The 20,630-nt window shown below is 40.7% G+C and overlaps 1 protein-coding gene across 6 annotated transcripts in view; it reads left to right on the top strand.

Moving 5' to 3' along the window:
- Window positions 1-20,630, top strand: part of LOC109414810 (adenylyl cyclase 78C) — a 420,295-nt gene that overhangs the window by 120,725 nt on the left and 278,940 nt on the right. For all 6 annotated transcript variants that reach the window (XR_002131191.3, XM_062859289.1, XM_062859288.1 and 3 more), the window contains one exon: window positions 19,918-19,955. The gene's annotated coding sequence lies outside the window, so the exon portion shown is untranslated. The remainder of the gene's footprint in view (window positions 1-19,917; window positions 19,956-20,630) is intronic.

The raw sequence follows: 20,630 nt of genomic DNA, 5'->3' as shown, positions 1-20,630 counted from the left end.
AAATAATATGAAAACACTTTCGTGAGCCTATATTTTTACCATTAGCTGCGTCTATTTCCAGAAGAGATGTTTAGAAATGTTTAAATTAATCTGTGGGGAAACTGGAAATTGAGCTCGGTATTATGAAACAAATATGAAGCACTACAAATGCACATTAAAATATTAAATTATAGTAGAACACTACATCCGTCATAAAATAGAACATCACAGAAGGACAAATACAACACACAACATACATGTATATCTTGCCCAAGCAACAAACATATTATATAAGAGTAACGGCAGTGCATATTTTGGTTGTATAAAAGCTTATTTTACGTGATTATAACACAATGCTTGATTTACGTAAAATTAACTTATAAGAACTGTTCATTAAAGAAAGTGGACACCTGTTTTTCAATAGAAAATATGTATTTTCGAACAAATTCATAAGTTTATTTTTTATAAATGACAATCAACATACATGTGGCCAAATTCACGTGAGTTTGAACATTTACTTCGCTTTTTGGAAGAACGCTCGGACTTTCCTCTCGATACCTCCCATTAGATTCTGCACAACTTTCTCCATAACTTTTCGTTGTGCCGCAGGCCAAATTTTTTTGAATCAATCAACAGAGCTTGCTTCTCTTCCATCTTTCTTAAGTTGCCGCTCAATTATTGTCCAGTATCTTTCCACAGGACGCTGTTCAGAGAAGTTTTGTGGATTTTGCCATTTTTCGATAAAATCGACTTTTTCCGTCTTGAGCATCTCTAGTGTAGAGAGACTTTGATAATAAGTGGAATGTCCCAGCCTCTTATTCAGTTGGATCTCAGTGCAATTGGTACCAGTTCAGATCAATCACGGAGGAGCAACCATTGACATGTATAGTCAGAATTGATCGTTGATCGTTGATCGTTGAGCATCTCTAGTGTAGAAGAAGCGTAATAAGCGGATGCCAGATCCGCCTAAAACAAAAGAGGATCCGTATGTTTTCGGTAGATAAGTAGAAGTCGATTTATGATACATTCCTTTCTGTTATTTTCACCGTTGATTGTTTCCGTTGTGAAATACGAAGAACTCTTTAAGCCACATGAACGATTGGCTTGACACACTAAAACTTTTTCCCAAATTTTTCAGTTCTGATGTACCCTACATCATCCGGCACATCAGTCCCCTGCTTAGCGTTAAAAAATTGCGGTCCCGGAATTGTATTAGTAAGCCAATTCTCGAAACGACAACTTTTTGGAACACCATTTGTGCAGAATTAATCTGCTAGTCGCAAAGCTAATACGACCTATCGCTCGAAATTTCTTACTTTTTCCGTTTTCTTTGAGTGTGTTGCCGAAGTGAACACTGAGCAAAAATTCACATATTTTTGTTTAGTTTTAACTCTAAACTATTGGTAAACAGATGTCCACTTTCTTTAATGAACAGTCCTTATACAACCAAAACTTGCGCTGCCGTAACTCTTATATAACATGTGTGTTGCTTGGGTGCCCTGTAACCCTGTAACCCTAGTGGATAACAATCACCAAACGCAGGATGACGAGGTTTCATAAATGTTGTTGGGCCATCAGTCAATCATGTAATCGTATTTTCTCTGGCAGGTGGACTTTTGTTCGCAGCATTAGATGCTTTTGTAGCTTTAGTTATGTCTAGCAATTTCTAATCTTAAGGGGCATCCCGATTCGGGTTTCATCACATCTATAACTCGAAGTCTGTGCCAGGGAAAGGTTTACATCTCTAGTACTTAATCGCGGCCCGAAATGGCCTGAATGTGCATTAATACTAGGGGTCACAAGTTAAAATACGACATTCAACACAAACATAAAACTTGTAATATCGGACCTCCTGATTTATAGTCACTCACCTTAGCACCTACACCACACACAATTATATAAATATCCTCGAAAACAAGAGCATTACTTGTTGTGTCTGAAGAGCCAAGAACATAAGTTGAACTAAGTCTGTATTGAAGCTGAAGAAGCGATGTGGACTTCACGAAAACATGCTTGGGCCAGCTGTCAAAAATTATTTGATTAAAGGATGAACAACAGATGATTAATTCTGCATGTTGATGTATGTTTTACAGCTAGTTACCCAGGGTTCCGGGTCATTTGGCCAAACGCCAATTGGCCGAATGCCGTTTGGCCGAACGCCATTTGGCCGAAAGGGTCATTTTTTATAGGGCCCATATAGCCGAGGCGGTAAACGCACGGGTATTCAGCATGACCATGCTGAGGGTGACGGGTTCGATTCCCGGTCGGTCCAGGATCTTTTCGTAAAGGAAATTTCCTTGACTTCCTTGGGCATAGAGTATCTTCGTGCCTGCCACACGATATACACATGCAAAATGGTCATTGGCAGAGGAAGCTCTCAGTTAATAACTGTGGAAGTGCTCATTGAACACTAAGCTGAGAAGCAGGCTTTGTCCCAGTGAGGACGTTACGCCAAGAAGAGGAGAGAGGAGGTCATTTGGCCGAATACCATGTCACTATTCCACGCATCAGTATAACTCAATACAACAGTCAAAGAAGGAAAAATCTTTGATAAAATATTGACAGATTCAACGCCAACTCATCCCTGAATGTCAAAACTAGAAAGAATAGCCTATGATTAAAAGAAGGAAATATTTCTGATGATCATATTGGTAGTTGGAATGTCAAAAGCTTCCTCTGAATTCATTTGAATATAATTCGGCCAAACGGCTTTCGGCCAAACACCCATTCGACCAGATGGCATTCGGCCAAATGGCCGGTTACCCTTACCCATATGTATAATATTATAATCAACGTATAGCTGATTAAAGATGTTGAACAAGTCTTACTTCAGACCAACATACAGCTGTCATTGTGTTCAGCCATTGACACCATTAACCAGCTGTTGTTCGGTTAATACTCTAGCTGTTCAGCATTCATTGTTACTTGGATAGGACACGCTTGTATAGAAAAAAAAACATCAGTCCAGTCTAATCAACTAAACAACTAATTCCTTCTTCAGAAGTGGATTGCCTGATCGGTCTACCGTCATTGCACGCTGCTCTCCAGGTCTTCTTGTACCATCCAACTCTCTTGCGAACACCAGCCTTGCAGGGTTGTTGTCCGCCATTCTCACAACATGCTATTCTTATCGTATCCTTCCAGCCAGTCTCTAAAAAATCTCACTCCAAGAGCAAAACCCCACACAGCAAAAAAGTTCTTGTGATATCACATCACTTTCGCTGCACATCAGTCGCGTCGTAAAAGTGATGTACAAATTACATCCTTTCCACACAGCAAATTAACCGCCGCAGCTTGAAAGTGAGTCTAGCAATCGCTAGAACCAGAACGATTGATGAATCATATATAAGTAAAATATTGGCATGGATTCGTACACAGATCCGTTGATTGTGAAGCATGTCCCTTACCTCTCGGTTATTTCACCGAGTTAGAAGGTGGGTGATAAATATGATACTGCTTCTAGGTATCTGCTGGAATGGGTTTGTTGACACTTTCCGGTGCCAACTACGGTGCACATGGTGAGTGTGATAATTGTTGGAAAACGATGTATCCGAGTGAGATTACGTTCGGAAATGGATACATCGCCAGAAATTACGCGCCTGGAAATTACAAAATTATTTGCTGTGCACGGCCGAGTTTCAACATGAAAACTATGCCACGAAAAACATTCAGAGAATTTGATTTGTGGGCTGATCGATTCCTATCGATCGACAGGATCGATCGACTATTTTTTCCCGCCAAAATTGATTTATAATTTACGCACAGATCATTTCTTTTGTTTCATTTTCGCTACTTATACGGTTTATGAATAAACGGTTGGCTCAAGAGGCCCAAAACCTGCTAACCTAGGGAATTGAACTTGACTTCGCCGCCACACCGTGCACACCGCCAAAGATGTTCATTAGCTCCTGTCGCTTGAATCAACCCCCTGAAGAAAGCGCTAGCTCTTCAAGCCACCACCTTTGATAGTGCCCAGGGTTTGTTTAAGAAATTAAAGTCTCTGCCCTGCATCAACAGAGAAATTCAATCCTAGAATTCCTTCTGGAATTCCTACATGAATTCCTCCTGGAATTTCTACAGGAATTCCTCTTGGTATTCCTCCTATAATTACTCCTGGAGTTGTTTCTATTTTTTTACATAGATCTGATGCTTTTTTTGTACGAATTCAATCGTTTTCTGTGTTTTGATGCGTCGCTTAGCTCATCCATTTCAAAACACTGACCTTAATCCACTGTGAACATGAGGGATAATGATACGGTTTCGGACTTATATTTTTTTCCTCTACCCGACTCAACAACATAAAAGAAACCCGAGAAGAGCTTGTATTCCAGCGGATGAATTATAACCCTTTCTTCGCACTACTGGGAGAAAGCTTAGCATATTTCCATCTTATTGTTTCACTATACCTTCCATTCTCGTCCATCCGGTGCGATGCGGGTGAAGGGCTCTCAAACGGGGATTAAATCAATATGACACCGCAGCCAGACTAGTTCGCCACTCTAATGAAAGGCAAAAACAGCTCCCAGACATGACAGGATTTTTGTCGGATGCTCTCTGAATAATGCATTTGTCTCGCGGTATATGGACGGGACGGACGGATGGATGCGAGGTCATAATAAAATTCTTGAACCCTACAGTAATCTTCATCGAATTGAGCGCGTCGTCGGTCTCACTCACCACACCAAAGTGACTTTGTAGTGGATGACGAGAGGAAAAGAGGGGGCGATGTTCCTCGATAGCTTAAAATCTTTAGTACATGCTCCATGTCAATCCTAACAAGAGACGAGAGAAAAGAAACATGGGGGTAGTAGTCATCATACACGAAACGTGATCCGATAACAATCCGACATGTGTTTGTAGAAAATTTGCCACTTAACTAGAATGCACTGTAACCGTCTTTGGAGACATTTTTTCGGATGAAATGCAGGGATTTTCTTACTTAAAAAGGTTTATTTACCATTAAATTGAATAATGCATTAAGAAATTTATTTGGAGAAACCGCGAATCTCTCATTTTTGAGCATATAACTTTTACTGATTTTAATTCGTAACACAACTACACTAGGTCAAAGAAAAAATGGATACTCGATAACTCGGCTAACAGACGTCCCCCATGAATAAGTGCTGGCCATAAACAGCTATGACGCCTGCTACGTCAAAATGCAGATTAATCAGACAAAGAGAATGAATTGATAACGCATTCACTCGCCCACTGTAAGAAGGAAGAAGTTCAGTGGCACAGGTTCGCATTGGTTTGTGGATTGTCAGGTGTAAAGGGTGGAGTGGTAGAATGTTTATACTAGTAGCTTTGAAGGAGAGATATTTAAAAAAGATAAAAAATACAGTCTAATCCCAAAGCCCGCCAAATATTCAATTTAAAGTACAAAATAACATACAAAAGTAGCTTTAATATCGTTTTTCAATATACCTCCTTTCCAATGAAGGCAATCGCCTCGCACTGGTGAAACAACATCTCCCAAAATATAAATTACGGTGCGACATCCGGCAGTTTTCCGTTTCCCTTTTTCGCGGCGACGACAACGACGACGACGATAATTTCCACCCCTACGTTTTTCTTCCTTCCAGCGAGTGGGTAGCTGCATTTAAAGCACCAAAAAAGCTCCTTTTCGCCTTTTTTGTTTGTCCCAGGGGAATTCTAAGCTGAACCTTCCTCAGCCTCAGCGGAGAGCGGAAACTGCACCAAACGCGCGGCTATGGTCTTAAAGTACGTTCGAAGGAGACAGGAGTTTCTCCCTAGGAAGGTGTTTGTATGTGGAAGCGTGTGAGCTGTAGTAGCAATAAATTATGTCTGTTTTGTGGTGTAGTCTTTCCTCGAATTCTATATCTTGGTGCTGTTCGTTTTTGGGTTCACTTCCGCACATAAGCAGCTTACTGCGAGGCAGAGACATTGGCGCGGCAGTTTTTGTGGCCTGAAAGTGGCTTTGTGGCTTTCTCGAAAAGCATTGAAAGGAAGCAATAGACAGACTTACAGGTAACTTATTGGGGTTTAATATTTTAGAATGGTTTTTAATGTCTGCCTGGCAGGGTGAGATAAACAGATAGATAGTTTCTTGGTACTATTTTAGGTCTGTCACAACTCGGCATTTGAAAAATAATTACGGCTTTCCAAAGCATCTGCTATAAAGCTCTTTTAACTATTCTACTGTTTCAACTAACTGTTCCTATAGTATACCCAGTCAACAAGATTCATGAATGGTAATAAAAAGAACGAAATCAATCGGTGTGATGACTTGGTTTTGAAAAAGATAAATTTGGTAGTGCAAGTTTGCTAATGACACTATTACCTTTCTTACCTCATTTGATTTATTATTTCTTGGTGCCACGTGTAGTAGCCAAAGCCGTACATTGTAAGTGATTCACTGCCAGTTGGCCACAATGAATTGGTGGTGGATCTTTTACTATCATCCTTTATCAGTATATAGTGTACTGACGTCAGAAAAAACCCTTTTGTATTTAGTCTTCAATTTGGCACGGTAAGAGCTGTAAACGGGCTTGGTGGTCTAGTGGCTACCGCTTCTGATTCATATGCAGAAGGTCCTGGATTCAATCCCTGGCCTGTCCCTTTCCTTCTACTTTGTATCTTTTCATCCACTTTCTCTATACTCTCTTCTCTATATAGGGGAACTTCCGTATTTTCGGAATTTTTCTTCTCTTCGTCATGCGTTTTTTTTAAACGTACTGAACTGCCGTGTGCAGCATAGTTGTCCCATGTTAATAGGGAATTCCATAGAACATGGGACAACTATGCCGCACACGGCAGTGAACTCAGAATTGGCCTCAAATCCTTCGCAACCAAGCTGAGTTATACGCACAAATTTCAGGCAATTCGGCCCACATAAACCCTCCATGATGAAGAAAACAAACTTACCGATAATTCCCTTGGCCACACTATACAACTCTTGTGTATTCATATGTTCATTAGAGTGGGTCATCGTTTATATGGAAAAGTGAAAAATTCAATGGTATCCCATCAGATCAAAGCTTTTTTGATACCATTCCAGGACCCAAATAAGTGTGCAAAATTTGGGCGCGTTCGGTTATGTCTACGTTTTGCGCATCGCGATTGAAGTTTGTATGGGAAATTGAAGTTTACATGGGAAAACACACTTTTTTGCATTTCTCTCATAACAAGCTCGAATTTTTCTAAAACCGTGTAACCGTTAAAGTGAAAACATACACACTTAAAACAGAATGCCGAGATCGGCTGTGCGGATCTCGGTTAAAGTTCATTTGCTGAAATCTCGGCTAAACGCTTGACGTTTAATGTTTGATGGTAGCGGTACCCATGGGTGCTGCTATGAATAAACTTGATTTTTTGCTGATATCTCAGTTAAATTTCGACTGCCGAGCGCTCGGCTGTGCGAATCTCGGCAAAAGAATGGAAATTAGCCGAGCTCGACTGAGTGTGTAGCCTAGGGTGTCCTGAACAACTTTGTCGAAGACCGCGAAGTGATCTGACGCTTATGAAAAAAAAAATATAGCGTTGGCATTGCTTGGTGAAACATCATGATTTTGTTGCTATTGTTATTCCTTTACATGTTAAAACATAAACACATGCATGCGGTTCGTTGGTTATAACTATTTTCACAAGCATCGGATCGCTCTGCGGTCTTCAACAAAGTTCTTCAGAACATCCTAGGCTATAAATTTACAGTATTGGTTAAAAAGTTTCAGACAAACTTTTTCAACTTATGGCTAAAATGCAAAAAAGTATGTTTTCTCATACAAAATCCCATACAAATTTCAATTGCAATGCGCAAAGTGTAGACGCAACCGATCGTGCTCAAATTTTGCACAGATACTCAGGACCAGAAACGGAACCAAAAAAGCTTTGATCTGAGAAAACGCTTCCGATGACCCACACTAAATTGTTCATAGCCATCGTTAGAACCAGAAACGGTTTGAAAAGCCGTTTCCCTTGCTTCCAACTTTCACAGCATAGTGCCAATATATCAGATTACGCCTACAAATTATGCAATCAAGCTGTAGTAGGTCATAGTAGGCTGACTTAGGACAAGGAGTAGTTTGACATTAGGGATGCTGAGATTGTAATAAACCACTGAACCTGAAAGACGTTGTTTCACTACACAAGCAAACTGTGCCGCGCCGTTTTAGCTTAGTAGGGGAATTCAGGTAATTTGGACAGACCGTTACGCGTATATATTTTGGACATTTTCGGCAAAATCAAATGTAAATGTCCAAAATTTATACGCGTAACGGTCTGTCCAAAATACCTGAAACACCCTAATAATCGCACTACACCAAAACCTCCATTTAGATAACGAATAGGGATTGCCTAAATAGAATTTTTACCTAAACGGATTCAGTTCATTACCTAAATGAATTTGAAGATTGTAAAGCAGTTTAAGAAAAGCGAAGGAGGCCATGATTTCTGAGGGATTTCATGGGTGCTTCAGGAGGGGAGGGGGTGTCAGAGGCATTGCACCGGAGGGGGGGGGGGGGGCACCAGGGGTATTTTCGGGGAGTTTCGAAGTGTCTCAGTTGCGTTACATGGGATCTGAGGGGGTTTTAAGGGGATTTTGAGTGCATTTCTAAAAGCTTCAGAGGATTTTTGGCGAGTTTCAGAGGCGTTACGAAGGCGTTTTCGGGGGTCTCTGAGGGTCTCAGGTGCTTTACATGGTGTCCGAGGGAATTTTATGAGGATTTCGAAGGCATTACAGAAAGCTTCAGAAGATTTCTGGTGAGTTTCAGAGGCGTATATCAGGCGTTATGTAGGCATTTTTGAGGGTTTGTGAGTGACTCAGGTGCGTTACATGGGGCTCGAGGGGGTCTTAGGGGGCTTCTGAGGGCATTTCAGAAAGCTTTTTTTGGCGAGCTTCCGAGGCGCTATTCAGGCGTTACGAAGGCGTTTTCGGGGGTTTCTGAGAAAGGTGCGTTGCATGGGGTCCAAGGGAGTTTTAGGGGGATTTTGAAGGCACTTCAGACAGCTTCAGATGGTTTTTGGCGAGTTTCAGAGGCGTTACTCAGGCAGGCCCGTGCACAGAAGTGGCGCCAAGGGAGGGGTTTTGGCCAATTTCGGCAAAAGGCGAAGGGGCGCCTAGTACATGAAGCGTCGGTAATGGGAGGGGTTTAATACCCAACCCCCCCCCCCTTTTGCACGGACTTGTACACAGGCATTACGTAGGTGTTTTGGGGGGTTTCAGAGGGTATCAGGTGCGTTACATAGTGTCCGAGGGGGTCTTAGGGGGACGTTTTAGGAAGCTTCCGAGGATTTTATACGGGTTTCAGAGGCGTTACCCTGGCGTTTTAGGGGTTTCTGAGGGTGGAGGACGATCTGCGGACCCTACGCAGAGTGCGGAACTGGAGACAAACAGCCATGGGCCGAGTAAAAGGGAGACGGCTACTATGTACAGCAGAGGCCACCCCGGCCTTAGCCTGATCGGTAAGGTAAGTAAGAGGGTTTCAGGGGTGTTACATGGGAATTTGGGGGGAACTAAGAGGGCCTGCAATTTCTGAAAATACATTTTGGATCACAGCTCTTAAGTAAGCTTCGGGGAGATTTCAGCGGCGCTTTAAAACGTTTCTTGAACGTTTCTTTTATTCAATCATCTAAGCACACAAGTTATGCATGTATATTCGATGACTTTTGCTCAAGAAAGATCTTAGGAAACCGTATACAGTCCCAAACCTACCACACCCCCTTCCCCTCATTGTTTCCCTCTGAGCACGCCCTGAACTCCCCTTAACTCTACTTGCAACTTAATTTCCTTGAACCAACCTTATCCCTAATCTAAAACACTCCAACTGCTCTGAACACAATTAGACTCCATTTAGGTAACGTTACCTAAATGGAGGCAACTAAATAGATTTTACCTGAATGGATTCGACCTAATTGGAGGTTTGAGTGTAATCTATCGCTTTACGCCTGGCATCCTCGCACCAATGTGTGAGCCCTCTGCCAACCATATCCTACCAACACTCTGACATCCGCATGACTTTGTGCAGACGTAGAGGTATATTCGGTCTGCTGTGGTTACACACGATTGCAATCATCACTTCCTTCCCTTCCCCACATTGACCTGCAACCTGACGTGGCAGGCGCCATTTTGGCCTAAAAATAGAAGATCAACAACGCTCACACACTGAAAATGCCTGCTAGTCCCCGGCAGATAATCTCATTGGAGGCTGTCCATTAATTACGTAAGGGTTTATGGTGGGAGGAGGGGTTTGAAAAATCTTACGCGCCATACAAAAAATTTTGGGTTCTCATACAAAAAATCTTACAAGGGGGGGGGGGGGGAGGGTGTATCAAAAAATCGCTAAAATTCCCTTACGTAATTAATGGACAGCCCCTTGGTTCTTTTTGTGATAGTGTAGCTGGTCCGGCGATACTGGAGGAACATCTACGGGCGGTCAATCAAGCTCAAGCGCAGCAAGTTCGGCGCAGTAAAAGCTGAATAAGGTCTCTTGTAACCGGTTGGTTCCAGTCTTTAGGTTTTCTTGTGTATGGGTGTTTGTATTTGTGAAAATTCACGTTTTTAAATATAAAAAGACAGAAAAGTACACCCTAGCGAGGAACCGCACCGCTGTAAATAGACCGAAAGATGATACTGAAGGGAGCTGCAAAGCATAAATCGACAATGATTTTTCTAAAGGGCCTTCTCTTTCGCTAATAACTTGATCAAAACAATCAAAATCATTATTCTTTTTGTTTCTAGAGCAAGATGTAGTCGTCGTCTTCGCATTTCAACCAAAAATTCGTTGGAAAACTTAAATTCCGTAATAACACAAAGAGAGAGGATCGATCAAGAGAAATCGAAAATGTCAGTTAGGCCCTAATGAAGAATCAGTGTCGAAATGAGAATGGGATAAAGTTGACTTATGCGAAATAGAGAAACTTCTATATGTGAAGTTTGGGGAGAAAAAGAACGTCCGTGTGTCAAGACGATAGTTAAAAGTGCAGTGCCAATTGCCTTTGAGTCAGCCGTAAAACAAAATTTCCAGGGTGAGTCAGCACGAACCTAGACCACTGGCAACGATCCCAACGATGGCAAGACTTGCGAATGAAAGCTTGGTATGTCGAATTGCTGCTCTTCCAACCTCATCGGAAACAGCCACTCTCTGATCTACTTGAAGGAGAGCGCGAAGGGCATACTAGGGCTGCAGGAGTGTTTTTTTTGATAGAATGAGGAAATCTTTTCATCAGATCCACAAGAGGTGGGTCGTCGGGTGATGTGGGGGTCGAAACCCAATAAAACCTTATTCTTCCTCTACCTTGCCTGCACGGTACGCCCGTTAGGACCGTCACTATCACTGCAGGCCGATCAATATCAGGACGACAATGACAGGCAACGACTAAACTTGATATCGACCCGCACTCCAGATCACTATCATTGCAACTGAACTGATATTTTAGCGATTCTTGCCAAATCTGAAAAAAAACATGACGAACATGTAATACTTGTTATTTTATGTCGATCAGATCTAAAAAAGAGTGTAAAATTCTGTGACATATGATGCACATAATTGGAGTGTGGGATATCATTGAAGTTTACATGACATATCATGTAAAAGTCATAACCCGGGTAGAAGAAAATAACTAACGAAGGTCAAATTTTGCCATTGAAAATGAATAGCTGAATTGCAAAATTTGTTATTGGTTTGTTGGGAATAAGAGCTAAAAGAACAAAAATAATAACTGACTTTGTACTGGAAAATAACTCAATAATGACTAATTTTATCCTTTTAAGAACAAACCAAGTATAAAATATTTCAAAATGGAGAATAACTGAATAAGTCATTATTGAGTTATTGAGAACAAAGTAAGAACAAAATAAGTTATTTCAAAAGGTTTAATCATCATTGATTGAAAAAAAAAACTGTATTGTAAGTTCAGAAACGTTTTGTCCTTGGTTTGATCTTATAATAATAAAATAAGTTATTATTTACTTTTTTAAGGAACAAAGTGAGTTATTAGTTTTTGCTCTTTTAGCTCTTATTCCTAACAATAACAAAATTTGTTTTCATCAATATTCTTTTTAAAATAAAATAAATTCTTAATAACTCATCAATAACAAATAAGTTATGATTACAAAATATGCAATTAAGATGTTATTTTACTTAGGATGCTCAAAAGAACTTATTTTGCCATGATTGCATATTTTGTTATTATTCAGTTATTTATTGTTATTCAATAATAACTCATAAATAACAAATTTCGCAATGATAATATTTTTTGTTCTTATTAGCGAGTTATTTAGTGTTATTCATAAATAACATAACAATGATAAAACGAGATATGATGGCAATATTTATTTGTTATTATTTTGTCCTTGATTTGTTCTTCGCCTCTATCCGGGAAACTATCATGAAAACTTCTATTATATGCCATGTAATTCACCATGACTCTGAGTGTTTACATGATATATTACACAAATTTACATGTAAACCATCATAACACTAAGTTTACATGACTAAAATGAAGTTTACATGACGTGTAAGTCTCATTATTTTTATCTGTGTAGTTGACCCGGAAAACCTTGTATTGCCCATTTTAAATGTGTGGTGCAGTTTTTTTTACAATTATCTACCGCATTTAATATCAAATTTATTGTGTTGTTTTTAAAATTCTTCGCTTCTCATGCATATTTTAGTAATAAATATAAATTCCTTGAGAAATCTTCAGAGGAACTCCTGGAGGAATTTCTGGAGGATTTTCTTGAAGAATCGCTAAAAAACTTTCAGGTAGAATCCCTGGAGGAATCCTTTAAAGAATTTCTGGAGAAATTCCCTCGAGGAATCTATAATGGATTTTCTACAGAAATTTCATGAGGTATCTCTAGAGAAATACCTGGAGGAATCTCTGGAGGAATTCCTCGAGGAATACAGTGGGGACCCGATTTTGTCAGCCCCCGATTTTGTCTACCCCCGATTTTGTCAGCTTTTTGACCCGATTTTGTCAGCCTTTTTTGAAGTAAAAAATAAATTTGTATTTCATTCAGAATTTCCATTTTATAATCATTATTAATGCAGTTGATGTCTTTAGGCGTCATAGTACGCAATGAACAAAACTCGTGTAACTTTTGAAAACGGCCAATTTTTTTTTGCAAACTAACACATTGTGGCAATTTTAGCACTCAACCCTCGCCAATGTTTTAAACCAATATTGTTTTAAATTGCTAAAAGATTCCAGTTCTCTCTCTTCTTGGCGTAACGTTCCAACTGGGACACAGCCTGCTCCTCAGCTTAGAATTTTATGAGAACTTTTACAATTTTTAACTGAGATCCCCCACAGCCAATGTTTATTTTGCATAAGGTACACCGGGGCAAGTTGAAACGGGTGGGGCAAGGTGAAACACTAAGTTTTCAAATAGATTTCAATATAATTTGGAAATTTAGCCTTCGCTAAAAGATGGTTTGGATCAAAAACTATGTGTTATGGCGATTGAACTGTTTATCATCATTAAAAAACATCATGTTAATCCGCTGTTTCATCTTGCCCCACCCGTTTCAACTTGCCCCGGTGTACCTTATGTAAATATATCGTGTGGTAGTCATGAAGATATTTTATACACAAGGTAGTTAAGGAAATGTCGATTATGAAATGGATGTTCCTCTATTAATGCCTTCAGTAATTACTCATACAAGAATTCCTCTAGAGATTTCACTATGATTCCTCTGTTAGATTTACCAATTGGGCATCCTCTATGGATTTCCCGGGGTCCCGCTTCAGATTTTTCCAGGGTTACCTCTTGGTATTTCTTTACGAAAATCCCTTGGTATTGCTTCTGAAATTCCTTTAGAAAATTTTGTTGGAAACTCTTCTGGAATTCATGCAAGAATTTAACAATTCATTTCTGCTATGGTTTCTCCTTAAACTGCTCCAGATATTTCCCCAGTACTTTTTTCCAGGAATTCCTCCATGGATTTTTTTTTTATTCTTAACCACTTAACCTATTTTACAGCTCTTTTGTCCACTAGGGTACTACGTGAGCGATTCCAATTGGCGGCTGCACTTACACTTTGTACAGCGCCTAAATGTATTCTATTATATTCTTATTCGAACTGGATCGCCTTCGTGCTGCTTTCACTGTTCTACCCAGTCCTTGGTAGAATGATGAGCACGGTGATGAAATGATGTGTGGGTGTTGTTCCTTTTCCAGTACGATTGGGGGTCGTCCATTATGGGTTGCCGTTCGCCGATATCCAATTATCCGGGTCCGTTAGAGCTATCTGCTCCGAAGAGGGTCAAGGTGCCAGCTGCTCTCGGGGGGAAGAGCAACTGACGAAAAATTGCAAGTGCCGGGGCTGGGTTCGAACCCATGACCATCCGCTTATGAAGCGAACGTGTGGACCACTGCGCCACGGGCCCCGACTCCTCCATGGATTTATCAAGGAGATTTCTTCAAAGATAGCAATAGGGATTCTTTCAATGATTCTTCAGAAAATGCTAAAGAAATGCCTCTAGAGATTTCTACGGAGATTGCAGTAAGGATTCTTTCAGAAATTACTTAAGAGATTTATCCGGAGCTCCTGTAAAGGTTTTTGCAGAAACTACTTACGGGATCCCTTCGGGAATGTCTTGAGGGTTACGATCCGTATATCCTCGGGTAGTTTCTCTAAAAAAATCCCCGAACATTTCTTCAAAGATTTCTCTAGAGATTCTTTAGAGATAAGGCTCTGGAAATTGAAATAAAAGGCAGCGGAAACGTAGCCAATTCGAACAGTATGAGTGTCTATACTTGTCAATCAGATGTTGGTTCATTTGCATTCGTTGACAGCTAAAGTTAGACGTTATGATTTAAACTGCGCTAACCAGTGTCAACTGTTTTCTCTCTCTCTCTCTCTCTCTCTCTTCTTGGCGTAACGTCCTCATTGGGACAAAGCCTGCTTCTCAGCTTAGTGTTCTATGAGCACTTCCACAGTTATTAACTGAGAGCTTCCTCTGCCAATGACCATTTTGCATGCGTATATCGTGTGGCAGGCACGAAGATACTCTATGCCCAAGGAAGTCAAGGAAATTTCCTTTACGAAAAGATCCTGGACCGACCGGGAATCGAACCCGTCACCCTCAGCATGGTCATGCTGAATACCCGTGCGTTTACCGCCTCGGCTATATGGGCCCTGTTTTCTGTAGACCACAAAGCTAGGAGAAGGCTGTGTTCCAGTAGGGATGTTATGACAATGAGAAAAATAAATAAAAGATTCAATAGTTCTGCTGTAAAAAAGCACTAAATGTTAACTTTGCCAAATACCATTTTTTCCCGTGCCCTTAACACACTTTCGATTTTCTTACCACAAGAGGTTCGTTCAAATATTACGTAACGCAAAATTTGGCAATTTTAGACCCTATCCGCTATCCCTCCACCGCGTAACTATTTTTGAAAGAGAAATTTTAAAATTTTGTATGAAGCGTAACAAAGCGCTGGAAACCTCCCCACCCCCATTTTCGTTACGTAATATTTGAACGAACCCAAAGCAGACCCTCCACATCTATCTCCGTCTCTGACGTGCTCAGAACAATTTTTCATGAATAAAAAAATGATTTTAAAAAATGTCCCGATTTTGTCAGGTACCCGATTTTGTCAGCCCAAAATGCTACCAGGGGCTGACAAAATCGGGTCCTTGCTGTACTTGAGAAATCTGCAGAGGAACTTCTGGAGGAATCCCTGTAGAAATTCTCTTAGGAATTTCCAGAGGAATTTCAGGAGGAATTCCAGGAAATATTCTTGGAGGAATATCTGGATGAACTCCTAAAAGAATCCTGGAGAAATTCCTAAAAGAATTCGGGGAGGAATTCCAATAGCAATCCCTAGAGGAACTCCTGAAGGAATGCCTGGAGGAGCTCCTGAAGGAATTACAGTAGATATACCTGAGGAAATTTCTGGACAAATCTCTAGAAGATCTTCTTGAGCTCTCTTATAAGGAACTCCTGGAGGAATGTCTAGAGAAATCCCTAGAGGAATTTCCGGAGGATTTTCTTGAATAATCATTGGAGAACTTTCAGGAAGTATCCCTGGAGAAATTCTTTGACAAATCCCTGAAAGATTCCTGGAGGAGTTCTTGGATGAACCCCTGGTGGAATCTGTAGAGGAATTGCTTGAGGTTCTAGAGGAATACCTGGAGGAATTTCTAGAGAAATTTCTAGCTGACTTTATAGAGGAATTCCTGGATGAATCCCTGTAGGAATTCCCAGAGGAATTCTGAAACAACTCCTGAAGAAATTTCTGGAGGAATCCCAAGAAGAGTGCTTGGAAACATTTTTCAAATAATCCCGAAATTAATTCCTGAAAAAATCACAGAAGGAATTCCCGGGTGAATTTCTGAAGAAACCCCATGAGAAACTCTTTAGGGAATCACAGGAGTGTTTTTTAGGGAATTTTTGGAAGAAATTCTGTAGGAATCGCTGGATAAAAAATCTGAAGAAATCCATGTCTGCAAGAATTTCTAGACAATAATTGGAGGAACAATTTGATGGATTCCTAATTACTTTTTTTGAACAAAATGTTTAAGGAATTTCTGGATTAACTTTTGAATAATTGCTAGTAAAAACTTTCTGAAAGAATTTCTACTAGACATTCCTGTAGAAATACTGCGAATTCCAGATGGAATAATTGGATAAATCTCTAGTGAAATTCTGGAAGACATCTCTGAAGAGATACCTGCAGAAATACCTTAAAGAATCTCTGGTGAAATTCTCGAAGGAAACCGCGAAAACAGCACTGGAACAATTACTGGAGGAACCTCTAAAGATATCTAAATCCCCTCTTAAGGACAAATCCCCAAAGAAATGTCTGGTGGAATCCCTAGAAGCATTCTTGAAGGAATCTCTGGGAGAATCCAGTTATTCTTATTCTTTCAGATTTGCATACATATATCAGGCGACCATGCCACTTAAAAGTCATCTCAAGTCAGCCCCCTGGCCCCTGCCTCCAGAAAAAAAAACTCATCCGGTTTTTCCGAGTCGTAGTAATCTCCAGAAACCTGCCGATTGGTGGCAGCCTTCTCAAGCCAGTTGCCCAGCTCGTGGTCCTCCCGGGCCTGTTTCGTCGGGACGAATTCGGCACACCACGGGAGTTAGAAACCTCAGCCTTTCCTCGGTGGCTATCGATGCCAACATTGTCAGCCACCCCCGTTGTCGCCTCGTTGTTTTCTCCCCACCGTTGTTCGCCATCCAAGAAATTGCAGGAGGAATTGCAGTTGTAATTCCAAGAGGAATTCCAAGAATAATTTCAGGAAGAATTCCAAAAGGAGTTCCAAGAGGAATTCCAGGAACAATTTCAGGAGGTAGTCCAGGAGGAGATCCAGAAGGAATTTCAGAAGGAATTCTAGGAGGAATTCCGTAATTCCAGGAGGAATTCCAAGAGGAACTCCATGAGGAATTCCAGGAGGAACTCCATGAGGAATTCCAGGAGGAATTCCAAGAGGAATGCCAGGAGGAATTCCAAAAGCAATTCCAGGAGGAATTCCAGCAGCAATTCTAGGAGGGTTTCCAGAAGCAATTCTAGGAGGGATTCCAGAAGAAATTCCAGGATGAATTTCAGGAGGAATTCCAGGAGAAATTCCAGAAGGTATCCCAGGAATTCTAGGAGGAATTCCAGGACGAATTTCAGGAGGAACTCAAGGAGGAATTACAGGAGGAAGTCAAGGAAGAATTCCAGGAGAAATTCCAGGAGTTATTCCAGGAGGAATTGCAGGCGAAAGACCAGGAGGAATTCCAGGAGGAACTCTATGAGGAATTGCATGAGGAATTCCAGATGCAATTTCAGGAGGGATTCCAGAAAGAATTTAAGGATGAATTGTAGGAGGAATTCCAACAGGAATTCCAGGAGGAATTCGTAACGTTTTCTCCCGGTGTGCCAATAAAAAAAATCACAAAAATGTTTCCAACAATTCTTCGTTCTAATACTCTCAGCTTATGCGCCATTCCCAAATAGGAATGCCAAGATTCCAATTTAGGTTGCCCAGCTTGCTGTCGGTCAGTCGTGAGGCCGATCCCAACACTTTTCAATAGAAGATATTGTTAGAAGCACTATGTTGAAAAAATAAAAAAAAGGTAAAAAATAAAAGAAAAATAAACAAATAATAAATAACAAAATAGACACACAAACATAAAAACTTTAATCTTCGCTAAGTGTTCACACCATCACATGCTTTTGCTGTATTAACACATAATGTATTTTGGCCATTTCAGCACATCAGTAGGTCGGCTCTAGAGGCACGTTCTCCTCCATTCGGGAAATTCAGCACATCACTTGATTTCTTAAGGCTATTGTTTAATTTGATAACCTACTGACGCGCAAACACTAGAAATGTAAAATCATTCTAATCTTCGTGCAAACACTAGTAGTTTCGCCAATTTTCATGCATGCGTCAGGAACTACGGTGTCCGGGACCACCAGATGAAGAGATCTTCATAGACTTGGCAGTAAAACCGACTGCTGTTGAGCACTGTTCAAAAAGGTCACAGATTACAACCCTGTTCGTTGCTCCACACAAGAAATGACTTACGTCGGTTCGATCCATTACACATCTCACTGAGCCGGCAGAAAACAATAGATTGCTCGACGGGCACCAGCTCGATATAGGAAAATATAAAATAACTCTTTTTGCTAGGTGCCGTCGGCTTCGAAAAGTTGTGGCTCTCGGGTTAGGCTGTGCGCAACATCCGTCGTGGACATCCGCTGGACACACAAACACAGTAGGGTTCATCTCGAAGGTAGAGGAATTGCTATCCACTGTGGAGACTGCTTGTTGGGTTGTTGTCGTCAGGTCCAAAGGTTTGCACAGAAACTGATCTCGTTTGCGCGTCTAAAGCCCCTATTTATATTACTTGCGCGGAGGCTTCCCTACTAATCTACTACGCAATAGATTGTGAATGGCTAGAAAACTTTAACATGTGACATCATTTTCAGCCAATCTGATTCCGGTTTATTAAAACTGCAGCCAATCAGATGGCAAATGTTTACATTGGTTGAATTTAAGTACAAAATCGTTACAAATTCCAGGAGGTACTCCATGGGGAATTCCAGGAGGAGTTCCAGAAGAAATTCTAGGATGAATTTCAGGAGGAATTCCAAGACGAATTCCAGGAAGAATTTCAGAAATAATTACTGGACGAATTGTAGAAATAATTCTTAGAGGAATTCTAGGAGGAATTCCAGGAGGAATTCAAGAAGTAACCACGTTGAATGGATAAACCACCTTGGTAAATCTAAAAGTTTGTAAAATACTGCTCCTGGCCACTGATTCATCATTCAAACTTATTAGCACCTCGTGAAGCAACGAACCATACTGGACACAGCAATGGTGGTAGTGGCGGCATTGGTGTTGATGCCGGTGATGATGGTGCCTTTGCGGGAGATGTCCTTTTCGCCACCACCGATGCAGCAGTAAGTAGCAGCAGCAGCAGTTCCATCATCCTGGCATCGCATCGACTCGCCCGTCCTGTCGCTCTCTATTATTAGATGGCTTTGTTTTGCTCGTTGGGGCGTGAAACTTGGCGCTTCAATGCGCCTCGTCCTGAGCCTGGTGCTGGATTCGAGCAAGCAAGCACGGGATAATGCCAGGGTTGAGACGCGCGCTCGCTTCTTTTGTGTTGTTCAGAATACAATGGGCGCTCGCTCGGCTTGGCGGTGTGCTGCCGTTGGTTGCTTCACAGTTGGGTCAACTAATGGAACTGGCATATAGAATTTCCCACTGAAAAGTTTTCCTAGGACAGGACACTTCGGGACATCGGAATTTTTGTGGAGTGGGGTTGTCTATTCTGTGGGATTAAGCCGTATGAGACTATTGTTTGCAGCATAAAAGAGTTTAGTCTGAACTGAATAAGATCAATTTCAAAGAGTAAAATGTTCATGCCATCAATTTAATTACAAGTAAAGTGATAACATGTTTGACACTTGATTATGGCCAACGACGTTGTAACTTTTCATTGTCTATTTTCTTCTCGTTTCAGGCAACATTACATCACTTATGAACACATCACTGTAGCAGGTAAGAATTATACCAAGATTAAAATGGCATTCATATACATTAAAGTTGAGTCGTCGTTGTCGTTATTCCTAGGGAGTGGGAATTCCAGGATTTAAGATCTTTAAGTAGATTTTTTTTCTGAATCTGCTTCAAGGAATGTGTTTGAATTTTACTGAAGAATTTTCTAAAGTTAAATCTTTAGAGGATGTTTTTTTAGTTTATTTTTAATATTTCCCACAGAAATTTTAGGTATAATACCAAGAAGAAGTTTTCGTCAATCTGTCCCGGTAAACGGTCGTGGCATAGACTAGTCGCCTTGGCTTAAGTCGATCATCTACCAGACCAAGCAGTTCCAGAGCTAAAACCTAGAGTCTTATAAGGCATTGGGGAACGGATCCCATTTTAAGCAAAGTGCTCCCAGTTTCGTCCTACCGAAAACGGAGCAAGTAAGCGCTATTCTTTTTGTTTATTTTTGTACTTTTTGCTAGTAGTGAGAATGCATACACGCCAATAAAACCGTTACTGGAACATGACTTACGGATGTTGTACACCTTGAATAAAAATCGTGGATTCTGGAACTGCTATAGGAACAAATTGGACAATGATTTTTCATAAGGGCCTAACAGACTTGATCGATTTCTCTTCATCGACTCTCTCTTTTGCTAATAACTTGATCAAAACGAACAAAATCATTAT

Source organism: Aedes albopictus, chromosome 3 (assembly GCF_035046485.1).
Source record: "Aedes albopictus strain Foshan chromosome 3, AalbF5, whole genome shotgun sequence".
In the NCBI taxonomy this organism is placed as follows: domain Eukaryota; kingdom Metazoa; phylum Arthropoda; class Insecta; order Diptera; family Culicidae; genus Aedes; species Aedes albopictus.
Note: the sequence above shows the minus strand (reverse complement) of the source record. Positions and strands in the feature narration are given on the sequence as shown.